Source organism: Pinus tabuliformis, chromosome Q (genome assembly GCF_031772625.1).
Source record: "Pinus tabuliformis cultivar Carrire ecotype Pingquan chromosome Q, CPIR1, whole genome shotgun sequence".
Lineage (NCBI taxonomy): Eukaryota > Viridiplantae > Streptophyta > Pinopsida > Pinales > Pinaceae > Pinus > Pinus tabuliformis.
The window spans coordinates 1,209,833,010-1,209,847,255 of NC_142296.1; the positions used below are offsets into that span (position 1 = coordinate 1,209,833,010).

The 14,246-nt window shown below is 41.6% G+C and overlaps 1 protein-coding gene across 3 annotated transcripts in view; it reads left to right on the forward strand.

Annotated features, from left to right (window-relative positions):
- LOC149224132 (uncharacterized) overlaps positions 1–14,246 on the forward strand; it is a 370,062-nt gene that overhangs the window by 144,094 nt on the left and 211,722 nt on the right. The window lies entirely within an intron of this gene.

Genomic DNA, 14,246 nt, shown 5'->3' on the forward strand with positions numbered 1-14,246 from the left:
TCACAGCTTAATGAACTGGTGAAGTGAATGGAGGTTGTATGGCAATAGGTGCACTGTATTTCATATGATATGATCTCATTCTCCTTGAAACATTTTTAGCTTTTTTGACATTTTGTTAGACTTCTGTTTCCTGAATTGTCCACAGTCATGTAAACTTGTACTTATCTTAGTTGCAAATGCTTGCATATTAGAATTATTCACTTCATACCTATGAGATAATAACATCACTACAAAGAAGCATATTGGCATGGGTATCTTGGGTATGGTTGAGGTACCTATGATGGAATCACCAAGGATTGGTTGCACAGGTATGGATATGGTTGCACTGTGTGTGCTCTATGCATGTATGTATTGCATGCATGGATGTGTGGATGTATGTATATGGTGCATGCATGTATGTATGGATGTCTGTTTATCTGTGTGTACGTACAATTGTATGTCTAGACTCTAAACATATATATGTATTGCATGTATCAATGTTGGCAGAGGTTCAAAGTGAAGTGGGAAACAAGAGCAGAGAACGGTCCTTCCTAGAAAAAAATTGGCAAGTGTTCCATACCACTGTAATTTGACTCAGATAAAACTCACGATTCTTTTCAAGTATTGGCTGGGATTAGTACTTGCCTAAGACCTACCCTTGAAAGTTGCCACTCACCCGACTTGTGGGAGACCTACCAAACTGAGCAAGGCTTGCCACATACTTGCCATCAAACTCGTTTTTTTAACAGAATTTACTATACTTAAAGGCTTTTTTGTATTTACCAGATATTTTCCGAGTTTTTGACAAGTCACTAAGTCTTTCCAAGTCCTAGGCCAACTGAATCTTTGCTGAATAAGAGTGTGACAACATTGTTCCGCACACGGAGATATGTACATTGTATATATTTTAATATGTATGTGTACGTCTTGAGAGTACCCAAGAACATGATGAGGCAGGTCAGAAGTGCACTCCCAACACTGTTCCTAATTAAAAGCATTTTGAGTCCATGCTTCGAAGAGCTCTCCTGAAGCACTTCACTCCTAAGCAAGGTTTCAAAGTGGGAACAAAATCCCCTAGAGTGACCCTTATCAACTACAGCATGTATGCATGTGTAAAGGTATGTATGTGTTGTTGAAAAAGTTAGCTTGGACAAGTGTCATTCACGTTGGCTTGGTGTCTAGCATGTGGAAGAGTGTCCAAAGTGGTCTTTAAAAATATATAACTTTATGATATATAAAGTTAAAGTGGCTTTATAAATATATAACTTTATGAGATATAAAGTGGCTTTATAAATATATAACTTTATATGAGATATAAAGTGGCTTTATAAGATTTAAAGCTAAAGTGGCTTTTTTATAAATTTAATGATAAAGTAACTTAAGATGCCGTAATTTGTGTCAATGAGCAATTATAACACAATTGTTGATCATCTTGGCTAAGATGCAATCTTAGCCATTAAATCTTAAGGTTAGGTCAATATTATTATGAGAAATTATAAAAAAGGAAAATTTCTAAGGAAAGACATTCATTATGAGCATTTAATGAGGAGAGAGAGCAAGATAGAGAGCTGAGGAAAAAGAAAGATAAGGAAGAAAGGGTTTGCATATTTTCCAAGGATGACATGCAAATCGAGGAATGCATTTCCCTCTATAAAAGAAAATATTGCCTTCCTCAAAGGGATGCAACAAGGCATGGGTCACATATTCACTAGATGAAATCAACATAATATGCCCTGATATGAAGTATGAGGTGGTTGACTAATTAAGGAACTCTAATTGGAAGCTCCTAGGAATGAAATGTGTGAAGAAAGGAAGAGATCATGGAATATGCAACCATGGTAAAGGTAATCAACATCCGAAAGTACCAAGAAGAGTTGATTAGGATATCTCCATGAAAGATATGGAGACTCTGATGAAGTTTGAAAATGAAAGAGACCCTTGACAATATATATATCTTTGGGAGATGTGTCAATATGTATGCAAGATGTTGATGCAAACTAGAAGATGTCATGACAAAAGACCATCACAAAGGTAATTTTTGATTTAAGTGTTCATTTCTTATTTATGAACAAATATCTGAATGGGCTTATGTTGGACTGTTAAGAGAAGAACTGTGAAAGTCTTTCAAGAGAACCATGAAGAAGGATGTAAGATCCTTCCGAAAAGGATGGCATGAAGAAGGCAGCATGACATGAAGCAAGGCCAAATGTAGACTGATGGATCGCTTTTTGATGAAAGGAATGATGGCATGACTAACTCATGGATGAAAGTGATGGATGGTTTGTACCCTATGAAGAAGTCCCAAAAAATGAAGACTCAATAACAAAGAAGAAATTCATGACATTGAAGGAAGGAGCTTTTCAAGCAGCTGGTTGTCTGTTCATCTCCACTTGAGGAGCTGCTATAGGGGTCCCTAATTAAGAGGGAGCCTGGAAACAAGTTTCCTACTTGGAAGAAACTTGGAAAATTCCTAAGCCAGGAGGGAGCTTAGGTACATTCCTTCTGTAGGATCGGATGTGCTCTAGCCATGACAATTGGTGGAGAGGTTAAAGCACATGATATCTCCAAGACCCAAAAATGGTTGGACGGATTGTACCCGGTTTGGGGGATATTAAAATAATTAATATTTTTAATGGAGTTCCTAAGTCTAAACTTAGGAAAAATAAAATATTAATGGGTATTAATATAAAACTGGGTTAGAAGGTTCCAAAAGTCATGGATCAAGCCAAATCTAATCTTAGCCGTTGATTAAAGATGTAATCTCGGCTGTTGAAGGACCAACGAGAAAAGTATAAGAAGAGGCTTGAGGGTCAGTTGGAAGATACACCAGAGTGATCGGTCATTCGTTTTCCTAGAGCAGGGTTGCTAAGCAAAGTCGAATCAGTGATCAACAACAAGGGGCAGTGAGTACTAGACAGAGAGGCAGAGACAGTGCCAAGAGATCAACGTAAAGGCAGAGAGCGAGGAGTAATAGCTAGAGCAGGCCATGCAGAGCCCAGTAGAGACAACACAAAGGCCAGAGGGACAGCGTCATCCACGCAGAGGGTAGCTAGAGTGACGCAGAGGGTCCCAGACGCTGTGCAATGCCTCAGAGGGCTGATGCAGCGGCCAGAAGGGCCAGCGCAAAGCTTCAGAGTCGTTGGAGAGGGTTTCTTGGGACAGGTTTTTTGAATACTTGTTTCCGAATAGAGAGGTATTACTGCCAGTTGTTTTTCTCTGTCGGGTGAGCCAATTTGGCACCTAGTTGTACTCAAGGAAATACTGCATAATAATAAACCCTCAGAATAGCTGCACTGATTTTCCCGCATTGGGTTTTTCCAGGGACATTTGTCCAAAAATAACGGTGTCACTTGTGTGTTTGTTTTCTTTCAGTTGTTGATCTGTAGATGTTGTGACTGTATTGTGTTTATTTCGGTATTTAAATGTTTTAAATAACTTGTTCGAATTTAACAAGTAGAAGAAATAAACCAGAAGGATACAAATTAAATTTCTAATGGATAGACTTAGAAATTTCAACACTTTATTGGAATAAATATGTCCTCCCTAATTAAGAGGGAGAGATAGACACATCATTTTGGTCTTCACTTGGGAAGACAGAATGGAGGATTGTGTAAACATTTGGCATCCGATGCTCTTTGAGGATGAGATAGAGAATCCAAGATAAGAGTAGTCGTAGAGGATTGATATTCTTTGAGGACTGGGAATCCAATACAAAAGAATAGTCCTGATGGAACACACCCTGAGAACCGGGTGGGGTATGTTCCAAGAGAGACAATGATGTGAAAATTTCTAAACAGAAATTCTTTTACTGCAACAACTGATTTATTTTACCTACTTATTTTCCAATAAGTTATTTATGAAATTCTTTCAGTAAATATTAAAATAAATTATACTGCAGATATCACACCATTATACAGAAACAAATACATGCACAAGAATCAAACACAGCAACACAGTTATTTTTGGACTATTGTCCCCGGAAAAACCCAATACGGGAAAATTGGTGCAGAAGAAGAAGGTTTTATTAATCCTCAGCGACAATCACTTTTACAGAAAATTTTTACATAGACACTAGGAGAAAACACTTGAGACTTTTCTCCGAGACTTTCTGACACCCTGGAGGACTTCTTTTCCCCACTGCATCAGCCCTGCATCATTCTGCTTGGCTTTGCGCTGCTCTGTCCTTCACTGCATCATCCATTGCGTCTCTATGATCTGTGTCTCCCTCTCCTCTATCTCTAAGAGTCCCCGTGTCACCTCTTTTGAGCTTCCTGACTGTTGCTAATCACCCCCTCTTTCTCCACCCTGCAACTCTCCCTCTGAAATCGATTTTCCCTTTGAAAAATCGATTTTCCTTGGGATATTGAGTATCTGCTGTTGTGTCTCCAAATGACCCTCAAGTCTTCTCTTATACTTTTCCTGTTGATGAATCAACGACCGAGATTAAATCCCTAATCAACGACTAAGATTAAAATAGACTTGATCCTCGTCTCGTAGAATCTTCTCATCCTTATCTTTATTAATACCCATTAATATTTTTATTTTCCTAAGTCTAGACTTAGGAACCCATTAAAAATATTAATTATTTTAATAACTCCTTATTCGAATGGAATTTCCCAAAACGATTTCTGGGTGGAGATCTCATGTTCTTTAGCCCTTCCACCAAATTTCATGGCTAGAGCACATCCGATGCTACCACAAATCAACACTCCCTATTAGTGAGGAATGTGCTCTAGTAATGCTCCACCATTGAACATCACACTGATCCTTTCGCACCGGTACCTGTGTTGATGCTGGGTTTGCTGCCCTACATCCTCTGCATTGCTGACTCCTGTACTACTGCCCATGGCAATGCCACTACCACTACTACATCTATATTGCAGCTCCTTCTACATCCATGCTGCTGCTAGTCCTTCCTCCCAACACTGCATCTGCACTGCAACTCTCTCTCAATTGCTGCATCATGCTACCCATAACACTGCTAACTGTTGCACTGCTACACCTGATACTTATCCATTTCTGCTACTGAAATGGATTCTTTACCATCCCCATCTTCTCCCTAAAATAAACGAACTTTTTTCTTCCAAGGGCCTTGGTAAGAATCGCCACCTGTTCTCCTGTAGGAGTGTAGCTCAACTGTACAACTCCTCGTTGGACACAGTCTCTGACAAAGTGACACCGAATATCAATGTGCTTCGACCGATCATGAAATACTGGATTCTCAGAGATCTTGATGCAACTTTGATTATCACACATGAACCTGGTCGCCTCCATCCTTCTTTTGAATAGGTTCACAAGCAATTTTCTAAGAGATATGGTTTTGCACGAAGCTATGCTAGCGGCCATATATCCTGCTTAAGTTGAGCTTAGATCCATGGATTTGTGTTTCCTATTGCACCAAGAGGTCATCCCCGATCCAATGTTGAAACAATACCCAGAGGTACTTTGCTAATCTACTGAACTTCCAGCCCAATTTGTATCAGTAAACCCACTCAGTTTGATATCTTTACTTTTGGTGTACAATAGTCCATACTCGACTGTTCCCTGTATATATTTGAGAACATGTTTGGCTGTTTCCCAATGCGCCCTCTTAGGTTCCACCATGAACTGACTGAGGGTGTTGACAGCGTAACAAATGTCTGGCATGGTATTGACTAGATACATCAGGGACCCTATGAGTTGCCTGTATAAGGTGGGATCAACATCTTTGTCTTCTGATGCATCAATTTTCTTCCAGTTTGTGATCATTGGAGTAGCCATAGGCCTACAGTCCTGCATCCTGAATCTCTTCAGGATTTCTGTAACAGATCCCCCTTGTCCAAGGAAGATCTCACCCTTCTGTTGCCACACTTCTAACCCCAGGAAATAATGCATCTGTCCCAAGTCCTTCATGTCGAATTCTGTGGCTAGATTCTTCTTGCAGTCCTCGATGAGCCTAGATGATCCTGTCAGGAAGAGATCTTCCATATATAATACTAGGACTAGAGGCTCATTCTCTACAACTAGATAGTAGATATTGGGATCTACATCACTCTTGACGAACCCCATCTTTTGCAAGTAGCCATCAATTCGACCATGCCATGCTCTAGGTGCCTGTTTGAGCCCATACAAGGCTTTCTTCAATCTGCATACATGAGATTTCTTCTCATGTGTCTCAAAGCCTTCTGGCTGTTCAATGTATACTTCCTCTTATATCACCCAGTTCAAGAATGCCGTTTTGACATTCATCTGATCAATCTCCCACCCCATATGTGCTACAAGAGATATCACGGTTGTAATAGATGTATACTTGGCTACTGGGGCGAAGGTCTCTTTGTAGTCTATTCCTTCCTTCTGAGCATACCCCTTAGCCACAAAACTAGCTTTGTATTTTTCCACATTGCCATTTGCAGTGTATTTGATCTTGTAGATCCATCTCGAACCTACAACTGATCTGTCTTGAGGGCTAGGCACTACTTCCCAGACATCATTCACCATTATAGAGCTGTATTCCTCCACCATCGCATCCATCCAAACTTGATGTTGAGCGGCCTCCTGAAAACTGGAAGGTTCCCCAACCTGAGCTACTAAGGCCTGATATCTATCTGGCTATCTTCGCTCCCTTTTATTGTTCCTGGGTGCACCAATGAAATCTTCTGCATCCCATAGAATCTGTTGGAGTTCCCGGCTCGTTCTTCCTCTGGTAGTAGGTGCATCTGTTAGCTCTTCCTCTTCCTGTGATTCCTCCTGTTCTGAAGGAGAATTTCTGGTATTGGCTTCCGTTGGTTGAAGTGGTTTGACCAACGACTCATCTTTTGACTGCTCCTCGGAAGGCATTTCTCGAGATTTTCTGAAGGCCCTATCTTCCATGAACTTCACATCTCGCTGAACTACTACCTTCCTGCTCCCTGGAAGATAGATTCTATATGCCTTAGCATTCTCGCTATATCCCACAAGATATCCTTTCTCTGCAGTTTGATCTAACTTCTTCCTCTTCTCCTCAGGTATGCGGCAATATGCTAAACTCCCAAATATCTTGAAATGACTAACTTCAGGTGTCTTCCTGGTGAAGGCCCGCTCTGGAGTAATCTTGCCCAATGCCCTATGAGGAGTTCTATTCTGGACATAGACTGCCGTGCTGCATGCTTCTGCCCACAAGAATTTTGGCATATCCTGATCATACATCATAGCCTTAGTTGCTTCCGCAATAGTCTTGTTCTTCCTTTCTGCTATTCCATTCTGCTCCAGATTGTAGGGAGCTATCCACTCTCTTCTAATGCCCTCCCTAGCGCAAAAATTGGTGAAGTCCTTGTCGACATACTCTCCACCTTTGTCTGAGCACAACACTTCTATTTTCTTTCCTATCAGATTCTCCACTAGAGCCTTGAACTCTTTGAATCGACAGAGAACCTCATCCTTCCAAGTCTTCTTGGAATGGTCATCGATGAAGGTGACGAAGTATTCAACGCCACTAAGAGCTTTTGTGGACATCGGTTCGTAGATATCTGAGTGTATCTATTTTAGTACACTCTTGGCCCTATTTTTACTTCTAGGAAATACTACTTTGGCATACTTGCCCAGAGCACACCCTCTACATACATCATCTCGTTTTGTACTAAGATCTGGAACTCCTGTTACAGTTTTCCTGAGAATTCTCAGAGCCCCAAGATGCAAATGTCCCATCCTTTTGTGCCATAGTTGATTCAAATCCTTGTCTCCATTACTGCGTATTAGTGCCATTGGTGATTCTAGTTGCAACCTGTACAACCTGTTACTTCTGATTCTGATCTGTACCTTCTTTTTCCAACTCGGGTGTTTGACGTATACTTTCTCCTTAATGAAGAAAACGTCATAGCCCTTGCTTTGAAGTTGAGATATGGAAAGTAAGTTCATCCCCAGTCTTGGCACATGCAACACATTGGTAGCTCGGAACTGCTCTCCTGTTTCTGTTTGAAAAACTATAGTACCATTCCCTACTGGAGTACACTTTGCCTTATTGCCCATGGTGATCTGAAAATTCATTCTTTCCTCCTGATAATCCGAGAAACATTCCCGGATTCTTGTCATATGCTAGGAGGCTCCACTGTCTATATACCATACCCCTGATGATGCAGATCTTGCTACGTAAGCAACTTCTTCTTCCAATCTGGAAGCCAACACAGAGAAATTTAAATTTCTATCTCTTCTGCAATCTTCTAAAAATCTGCACGATTCTCCGGACGTGGATGCCTCTGCACCATGATCTTGACCCATAATTGATTTCCCTTCCTATCTCTGAATCTTTGCTCTGATACCATGTGAAAATTTCTAAACATAAATTATTTTATTGCAACAACAAATTTATTTTACCTACTTATTTTCCAATAAGTTATTTATGAAATTCCTTAAGTAAATATTAAAATAAATTCTACTATAGATATCACACCATTATAGAGAAACAAATACATGCACAAGAATCAAACACATCAACACAATTATTTTTGGACAATTGTCCCTGAAAAAACCCAATGCGGGAAAACCGGTGCAATAGAGGAGGGTTTTATTAATCTTCAACAACAATCGCTTTTACAGAAATTTTTTGCATAGACACTGGGATAAAACACCCGAGACTTTTCTCCGAGACCTTCTGACACCTTGGAGGACTTCCTTTCCCTATTGCGTCAGCCCTGCGTCATTCTGCTTGGCTCTGTCCTTAACTGCATCATCCACTGCATCTCTATGATCTGCGTCTCCCTCTGCGTTGTCTCTTAGAGGCCCTGCGTCACCTCTTTTGAGCTTCCTGACTGTTGCTAATCACCCCCTCTTCCTCCACCTTGCAACTCTCCCTTTGAAATCGATTTTCCCTCTCTATGAAAAATCGATTTTCCTTGGGATAGTGAGTATCTGCTCGTCTGTCTCCAAATGACCCTCAAGTCTTCTCTTATACTTTTCCTGTTGATGAATCAATGACTAAGATTAAATCCCTAATCAACGGCTAAGATTAAAATAGACTTGATCCTCGTCTCTTAGAAGCTTCTCATCCTTATCTGTTAAAATTGGTAACTAGGACCAAACTCCACGTGGGTCACCTTATTAATGGCAACTGATATTTTTCTTGGACCCCTGTCGTCGAGAGGTGTAGGATTGATCCAAAGATCATCTGATTCCGATAAATATTCACAGAGATATGAATTTATTTGTGTTATGGGACAATTCATCAAGGTCGGACAGCAACCAAATAAACCCCACTTGTGCTCAACGTTTTAGTATAAAAAGGGGTGGCTTGCAAGTCATTTTCACACACTCTTCTTGTGATCTCTTCCTCTCCACTTGTCTTTGGGTTTTGGTGGGAGGAGAGATCCTAAGAGTATACGCTGGCCTAAGTCTTATGATGCCCTAGCCGCAGTAAGGAGGATGCCCTAGCAGCAGTCTGGCCGCAGTCAAAGGAGGAACATCTAGACGCAGTCAAAGGGAATATGCCATGCCCTAATCCGCATTCTGAGAGAGACCTTAACGCTGTCATGGAGGAGAGAAGAAGTCTAAATGCTGACCTAAAGGGAGATGCCCTAACTGCTGTTCTATACGAGATCAAGGCACAGTCAAAAGAGAAGGCTCTACGCAGTCAAGGAGGGAGCTCTATCCGCAGTTAAGGGTGGCCCTAATTCACTGTTAAAGAGGCCCTTATACGCTGTCCTAAGGTGCCCTAATCCGTAGTCTGTTGAGCCCTTATTCACAACTAAACAATGATCTTAATCCACAGCTACTGGGTCCTAATACGCAGCTAAGAGGAGGTTCTATACATAGCTAATATAGGCCCTAACTGAAGGCCCTAACCCGCAGTTAGGAAAGGTCCTAATACGCTGTCCAAGAGATACTTATATGCAGTCCATAAGGAGCCTTAATATGCTGTTAATGAAGGCCCTAATACGCTGCCTGAAGCAACCCTTATCCACAGTCCTAAGGGAGCATTCATCCATTGTCAATGAAGCAACAAAGGTAGCCCTATAACGCAACAAGGAAATGTCTTATCACAACATTAATATGCATGTTTGCTGTAGGTGACTGTGTGATAAAGGAAGCTGATATAGACATGCCTTAAGGACTGTTTGATAAGCCATAGTTATACAGTAAAGGAAAGCGTTGAAGTCTGCTCCTTAGTGTTGCTGCGTTAATGATGTTTATGTAACTGTTTTGAGGACATTTACTTCAGAGTTGCTATGTGCTAGGCCATAGGCCATAGCATCATAGCAAGGGTTTCTTAGTGACTGCGTGGAGGGTTGTTAAATGCTACAGCTAGGCCGAGTTTGAAGAAAGGAGTGCTCAGGTTTGTGTGGGCAGTTTTAAGGTAAGGGAAAAAGTTGTTTTGGTTGGTTGTAGGTGACAGTTAGTGCAACAACATGATGACAGTATGTACAAAGCATGTATAGGTACAATCGTAATGATTGCAGCATAGTGGAGACAGTATGTACAGCAACATGTATAGGTACAATTGTAATGATTGCAGCATAGTGAAGGCATTATGTACAGTAGCATGTATGGGCACAACTGTGAGTGGTGCAGCATAGGTCACCATGATGGGTACAACCATGACTGGTTGCATCTCAGTGAATGGGTGCAACACAGCGACGAGTGTAACATGATGATGAGGTGCAACACGGTGAGGTGCGGTATGGTGATGGAGTCACCTTAGAGGATTTGTTGAAGTAGTTTGCCTTCACCTAAGTTCAGATCAGCTACCTCATGTGACATCTTCTTAGAGAAGATCTCTGCTCTTATTTTGATAAGTCAAAATGTTGACTTTTGATGTATATGTACTCTCTCTCTCTGTGCTGAACTATTGAAGATCATATAAGAAGAATTGACGAATGGTTTCCCCACATTGGGGTTTGTCCCTGGCTAGCGCCACACCTTGTGTCCTCTCGTCTTGGTTTGTCTTTTGCCTTCTATATTTATGTTCTATCTGTAGTTTACTGTAATGCTGATGTGATTACTAATCTGGAAAAGATATTAAGCTATCTGTGAAAATTGAAATAAATTGCTCTAGCATAAAACATACCTAAAATTAACATTATCTTTATTAATACCCATTAATATTTTTATTTTTCTAAGTTTAGACTGAGGAACCCATTAAAAATATTAATTATTTTAATAACTCCTTATCCGAATGGAATTTCCCAAAACGATTTCTGGGTTTTGGAGATCTCATGTGCTTTAACCTCTCGACCAAATTTCATAGATAGAGCACATCCGATGCTACCACAAATCAACAAATGATAAGGGTGTCTATGGTCTCGCCAGCATTAAGCTCAGATCTTGTGGAGAGATAGAGTTGTTAGTGAAGGCCTTGCTATGTGATGATGTTGGTTGATATGATGTTCTATAGATGGGTTACCAATCCGATTCTTCTCATAAGAAATTCTTTAGTTTGAGAATAACCAAATGCCATTATGAATACCTCCCTAGTTAAGAAGGAATGTTGAAAAGGTGTAACTAGGTTCAGTCTTCATAATGACATGTAATTGTGATTTTATGTAAAAGATGTAAAGGAGAAAAATAAAATTATCGTAATACTTGCATCATGGGTTTCATGAGCAGGAGATTTTATTTTTAGTTAAGGCTCCCATTGTGAGCCCTTGGGGATTTTTGTGAAAATTCCTAAGCTGGAATCCCTACCGCAGCAAACTGATGTTACTTCTCCTACTTGTTTAAATCATGCAAGTTATTTACTGTGTTCTACAGTAAATATCGAAGCAAATACATCTGCAACCTTCACTTAATTAACATATATGCGGAAACAAAATACTGAGCAAGAAAGAAAAATACAACACATAGGACACAATTATTTTTGGACAAATAGTCCCCGAAAAAACCCAACTTGGGAAAAGCGGCGCAACAACTATGAGGGTTTATATTATGCAGGAGAAATTCTGAGTAAAATTCTAGGATACTCAACTAGCAATTCGATACAGAGAGAATACTGAACAAAATATTGGTGAAATGATCTCACCTTGTCACTGGAGAATCAGTGATTGATCCCGCTGCTCAGGAGGCTCTGTGTCACCCTCTGCATGGTCTCTGTGCAGAACTGTGTCCTCAGCAGTGTTTGTGTCACCCCTGGGCCCTCCTAGGTATTACGTTGCCTCTCCTCTGGATCCTTTGTTGGCTGATAAATCGACTTTCTGCCTCCCAAACTCACACCCTGGCTTACGGCAACTGAACTTCGACTTCCCTCAGCAGGAACTCGACTTCCACTCACGGACTGCGTTGCCTCTGCGTCAATGCTACGTGGGCCAGTGTCAGGCTTCCTCTGGAGTCTTTCTGTTCTCCCTCAGCCTCGTACTCTCCGGAAATTCCTTCTCCAGGATTCTCATTGCCCCTCTGCTGCAAGATCTCAATCGATTTTCCTCCTGAGAACTTCTCACTTTAGAAAATCGATTTTCTCAATCTCTCGATGTGTTTTCCAAATGACCCTCAAGCCTCTTCTTATATCTTCTTGTTGGACAACCAACTACCTAGATTAAATCATAATCAAATACCGTGGTTTTTTGTAGAAGTTTCACCCCTGATTAGATTAATGGCCATTAATATTTTAATTTTCCTAAGTTTAGACTTAGGAACCCCATTAAAATATTAATTATTTTAATAAAATCACTTCTGGGTGGAATTTCCCAAAACGCTTTTTAGGTTCTTTGAAATACCTGTGCCCAAGCCTCCCTGCAAAATTTGAGGCTTAGAGCACATCTGATGCAATCCCAAATCAACACTCCCTCTTAGTGAGGAATGTGCTCTAGCAATACACTGCCTCTCTGCATACTACTCTGATTCTAAAGCACCGTCTTTGCGCTGCTGATGTCTGACATGTTGTCCATCAACCACTGCGCTGCTGCTGCTACTGTACTGCTTCCTTTGACACTGCCACTGTCAATGCTACATCTGTACTGCAACTCCCTCTGCATCCATGTTGCTGCTGGTCCTGCCACCCAACAGTGCATCTGCACTGCAACTCTCTCTCAAATGTTGCATCTGCTATGCTGCTAGCACTGCCACTGCTAACACTGCATCCGTACTGCAACTCAGTTGCTGAGAGAAGCAACTGAAAACACCCAAAACTGGACAAGTATCCAGTGCATGCTCCTTGGTGCTGAAATCCTGATTACTGCTAGTTCCATTAGTCCTCTGAAGCCACTGTGTTGCTGAAGCTCTGCTCTGTGCCTCCTCGCAATGATGCTTCTCTGCTCTGGGCTGCTCAGTCTCTGGCTATCCTAGCCACTGCATCTGTTGAATCAGCACTCCATGGCACCAACTGAAACTCCACCATCCTTCTACTCCTGATCATGGGCACTCGTAGCAAGGTGATGATCCAATAGGTGGACTCTTCAAGGATCTTGCCCATTTGTAGTCCTCATGACTATAGCTCTATATCAGCCCACCTCTCCCCTGGAGGTATCTCGGCCGCCATGGTGAACTCCTTCGCGTCGATCTTTGCAGCTGCAACCTTGGGATCATGCTTCTCATCCTTGCCCTTTTTCTTCAAAGGACGCTGGGATGCATAGTGGCCCATCTCGCCACATCTGAAGCACTTCACCTTGGAGACGTCCTTCTTTCGTCTTTGTTGCCCCTGCTGTCCCTTCGATGCAAGGGTTGCGTTATCCTCCTCCTCCACTTTAGGCTTCGACCCACTGCTGCTGCTTCTCCCGTCAAGTTTGACCTTGAGAAGGTGTCTCCTCAACTCTTCTTGTTTCAGAGCTGCCCACATCTCGTCCAAATTTGGCAATGCTTCTCTGCCTAGGATACTCTGGACAAAGATCTGCCAATTATCCGAGACGAAATTTAGAGCCGGTCTTACTAACTCTGAGTCCTGAGGTGTATGTCTCGCAACTAACAGCTCATCACAGGTTTCCTTTAGTTTCGTGAGGAACGGATCCACACGTTCTCCCTTGTGCATCTGAGCAAATCTCAACTTCTACTCTAAGTACATCTTTTGCTGCTCGGAAGATGCATAATACAATGTGGCCAAGGCATCTCACATCTCCTTAACGATCCCTTTGCTTGCAACGTGGCACACCACGTGATCCTTGACTCCATCCAGGATCATCCTCTTTGCCTTAGCCATCTCATCTCTTTACTTTTTCAGCGGATCTGCATCCGCCGGGACAACTACCACATTATCAACATACACCTTGAGGGCATGACCATCTAGATGGAAAGGCATCCTCGCCTTCCAGATGGCATGGTTGGAAGCCCTGTCCAACCTGTCTTGATCCCTCAAGCCACTGGTTGCCATCTCCTCCGAAAACTGTTGAACGACT